Consider the following 5,000-nt stretch of genomic DNA (forward strand, 5'->3'; position numbering starts at 1 on the left):
TTTGTTGGTATGAAATCACTATCAATTTTGAAGTGAGGCACATAATTGAATATAAATACACACACACACACACACACACACACACACACACACACACACACACACACACACACACACACACACACACACACACACATATATATATACATACATACATACATATACCTACATACACATGCATATATGTATATATTTACACACACACACACACATATATATTACATATTTTATATATATATATATATATATATATATATATATATATATATATATGTAAATGTTTATATGAATTATTGAGAAAAAAGTCGCACAAAGTAAACACATGATATAGGCAAGGACATATAACATGGTGCAGTAAAGTAAACAGTCTGAATTTTAGCAGAAATAATGAAACCAGAAGGTCCTGTGTGTGATCTCCACCAGAAAAAATCCTATTGAAGGCCCAACCAAGAGCCTTCTGTTATGTCCCTTTCCCAGTTACCATGATAACTTTCCTGCCTAACTTTTGTGGCTCACGAAATTTCTCCTGTTGTTCCTTGCTAAAGTCACCAAGTGATCATGGAAATTTGTGGTTATAGATACAGTGTTCTTGTGTGGACATATTAGTACCCAAAGTTTTAATGTTATTAAGCAGGCATGATCCTCAGCAGCATTTATACCTTGTAAAACTAGAATCTTTGATAAGATTTTGAATTTTAGAACCATCGGGGTTTCAGGCTTATATATTTTGATCGATGCTCAGTTCACAAAAAAAAGGAGAAAAGAAACAGTCACCTTCTTTGTCTAAAACCGTAACTGACAAGCAATCAATGGTTCCTTAACTATCAGCGTACCTTCATTAAAATAATTTGTTCCTTGATAGACATGACTCATTTTTCTCTTTTTCATCCCCCCCCCCCCTACTTTCTCATAAAATAAAAAAGGGTTCTTTGTGCATTCACTTTGCTACCTGAAACTATCAATATTAACGTCAAATTCATGGTTATGTGGAAATGACGCCTAACATCGATTTTTTTCTGATAATTTGTTTCGAATGAATCTCGTTGTATTACTGATCGCGACTATTTTATTTTTTTTCGATGGATTCCTTTCACTCTCTACTATCCAAATATGTATAAAGTATACCGTAGAATCCCCCCAATAGTGTAGGCATGGAAGGTACCAGGGAAGTGCCGCGAGATCGAGTTTCCCTCCTTGGAAACCACGATGCACAGGGTCCGCAACAGGAATGGATTGGGCTGCCGGCTCCTCCGCGAATGACCATCCATAACCGTCACGATGGCCGAGTATGAAGGTTGCTTATACTGTGACCAATTACGTGCACGAGATCGCAGTGACGTGATACTCGAGGTCTCCTGCCGCCAAGGCCTACTCCGTTAGGAGAGGGCCTGTGGTAGGTTCGAGCCGTCGGCACGCCTGGACCTCACGGCAAGGAAGTTCACGTGTGACAAGGTCGTGGTGGCGATTGGAATTTTAGCAATGTTCGCGGGATCCTTCTTTGAACGAGCTCACCTCGACTTCGAAACCGATCGAGCGACAGTGGAGGGAGGCAGTTAGGAAGGTACTACTCTGTGGCCACAGCAGGACGCACTTCGCCGGATACCTGGCCCAATGCATGTTCCTCATGCACTACCAGGACATAAACATGAGGTTGCACCACTTCCTGGGTGCTGTGAGCGTCACTGTATCCTCTGACCTAGGACCTAATGCCGGCTACCGCGCTCCATCACCCTCCCGGCTGAGCAACCTCCCAGCTCACCGACATCTATCAATCAGGTTAGTAGCCTATAAATCCTAGATTATCTATGACGGTGTTCGCCCTGCCTGTAGGTCGTGGGCTTTATCCTGTCGTGAATATGTGGAAGATTCTTTGTTTTCCTGGGTAGGAAGGCGGCAACCCCCTGCTTTGGTCAGTATAGTGCAGTGATACAGTATAATGAGTTGATTACACAGTGTTACTAAATTATTGTTAGGTTACCCCTCCCTGCTATTGGGGCCAATATTGTGGGAGTTTGGGAGGCGGGGGGTTCCGTGGAATATACCCTACATATATATGTACTCCATAGTTATGCGGTTATTATAGAAAATTACCTTACTGCGAAGCACATTTAAATTAAATATGGTGCTTCACCCCCTTTAACCCCCGCATGGTCTGCAAAACCTGCACCTCGTATGTTCTGGCACAGTGGCGGATTTAGGGGGGGGGGGGGACTGCCCCTCGCCCTTTTTCTATGAAATGACATTTGATATACTGACAGAGGAACCTCATGGGCTTCATCGTTCTCGAATCATCCAAAAACAAAACATATAATCGGCAATTGTCATTCTCACTGTCAAATTATCATAACAAATCAGTATACAACATAGAATGACAATCTTTCTCTGTCTAGGTAGTGGCAAGGTATAAAAATTAGCATGGCCAAAACTTTCCATAAACAATTATCAAACCACTTAAAGTGAGCATGACCTACTGTGTAAACTAAACTGATTTCCTACAGCAACATAGTGAAGGTACAATATCAATTAATTACCGAAGGTTTATAACCGCCCCCCTTTATCAACTGCCCCCCACCCCCTTTCAGAATAGTTCTGGATCCGCCCCTGTTCTGGCAGGATAGATAATTTCTTAACTTGACCAATAAATCCGCAATAGCCAGCCTGGAGTAGGCAAAATCCATATCGTTGCTTTTGGAGGGAAGTACAACCAATATGCACCGCTCTATGTTGTTATTGTCATGATATTTTGCTTGTTAAAGGTGAAGCAACATCTTATACACAGCCTAACCATGGCGGAAATTATTTGAATTTCAACTGATTACCCTTGGGTCCAGTATCTATTGCCTAGTGATTATCTATTGCAGATCTTATTGGCTCTAATAGACAGGTCGCTAGTGTCTATTGTCACGTCACGACCCAGTGAAGTTCCCATTGGGTCATTTGATTGCCCTCGCTTACGTCATCCGCTACATTTCCGTCCGATTACTTGTCGCTTCCTTGATTTCAGGTCATTTGCTCGGGGCGCTGGAAAGAGGCCTTGGAATTTTTTGTTTTGTTCCTCTTTTCTACCCTTCTTCTTAGTTTGCGAAGAAAATGCTAAAGAAGAAAAATGTTTCAGAATATAACATTATATCGGATAGCAAAGTCTGAATTTCCAGTTTCGGTGTTAGGTGTCATTTCCAATAATACTATATTCAGATAGAACACTGATGTTGATTGAAGCAGAATATCCACAAGACATATTCGTCTTTAAGTGAGCAACTGAGATAGATGGTCAGCAGTTACCATTTTGCAAGATTCTACAAAAAAAAAAGAAGTAAGCCAAACACCGAGATATTCTGGATTTACTTTTTCGATTAGTCTAAAGGTGAAACTGAAGCTTACGCGCTTCTCCCCATGACTCTTATAAGAAAGGTCCCTCTCTTCTTCTTTACAATAAATTGTTAGTTTATAGTCATATAATCAGATGCATTATTTAGTTTTCCGGCATTAAATTGTCCTTTTCTTTGAGCAGGGAAGTTAAATTTTCACTTGCAATTTCACAGGCTTTGGTCCTGTATAAACTTACTGAGACATTTTTGAAAACAATCTGGTAAGTTAGTAGAGAGATTCCTACTTTCCTGATTGTTCTGCATTAATTCAAAATTTGGTAAATGGAAAGTCGGGCATTAGACAGTGATTTGGAAACTTCGACTAAAACCTTTTCTGGTCACAAAAAAAAAAAAAAAAAAAAAAAAAAAAAATACAGAGGGACATCTGCTTTTTCCCCTACACAGGAACATTAAGTTTAGGACTTTATTTACCTATTTATTTTTCCATTTTCATAGACACAGTTCCGATGAATATCATTAGGTATCTAAAAGGAATAAAAGTATATATTTCCTCTACAAAACTTTTTACAGTGGAGATAGTGGAAGCAGTAGTCGAATTGCCTTTTTTCCATTTCGAGGTTTCAGTGTTTGACTGTACGATACCTTGTTGTGTTTATTAATTTGTGTTATTACAGTGTGACGAAGGCTATGTAAAAGTATGTGACGTGATGTTACCAGCAGCATATCGTTGGCACCTCATTTCTTGTGCGTGTGAGTATAGGTATGTATGAATATGATTTTATCTGTGGAATTTAACTGTGCGATTCAGTACAAATTTGGCTTCCTTTCACGAATTACCAAAGTGAACAAGCAGTTGATGTTAAATGTTATTTGAACAACTGTTTCTATGATATTGAAACAACCATTGATCTGCTACTGACTGCTACCCTTTTGTTATCCAATAATCATATTTGTCATAATATAAATATTTCGCACGTTTAACGTATTCATTTATACATATACTTTCATACACGTATTTGTATGTGTATTTGCAGTGATATTTGGTTTAGCTGTTTTGTATTTATATGTATTTAGACAATTATACGTTTGGGTACTAGTATATGTATAAACATATTAGTATTTATCTAATTCATACGTATGTCTGTATTTGTTCAAGTATTCATGTAACTGTGTGTGTGGCTGTACATATTAGCCTACATTGTCTATATACAATTATCAAAATACACTTGTATGAGTGAAAACAGTAGTTTGATGCGAATAACGATCGTGTTCAAGGGTATGCATTCAGTCATATGGACTCTGGTAATGCTTGTTCAAATCTTTGTTTATGGACATTTAAAAGGAAACAGATCAGATTTATACTCTAACAAAAAGCAAAGGCAGACATGTATTGCACTGATTGGCTTTGCGCTTGATGTAGACATTATGCATGCAGTAAAATTGCTTAGCGATAAAATTTATATGACAGTCAACTCTTCCCCATAGATATTGTGCATTGCAATCACATTTGTTTTGTTTTAGTTTTGTTTTTAACGTCACTTTCTGCGTTCGTTGCGATTCTGTGATGGCAATATTTGCCATAACTCTTTGGCTGATGTAGTGTTGTAGAGATAATGTTCTGTATGAGAGAGTGAAATATGATAATGTAATTTTAAATGGTCGTCTCGCGGG

This window comes from Penaeus chinensis, chromosome 22 (genome assembly GCF_019202785.1).
Source record: "Penaeus chinensis breed Huanghai No. 1 chromosome 22, ASM1920278v2, whole genome shotgun sequence".
Taxonomy (NCBI): Eukaryota; Metazoa; Arthropoda; class Malacostraca; order Decapoda; family Penaeidae; genus Penaeus; species Penaeus chinensis.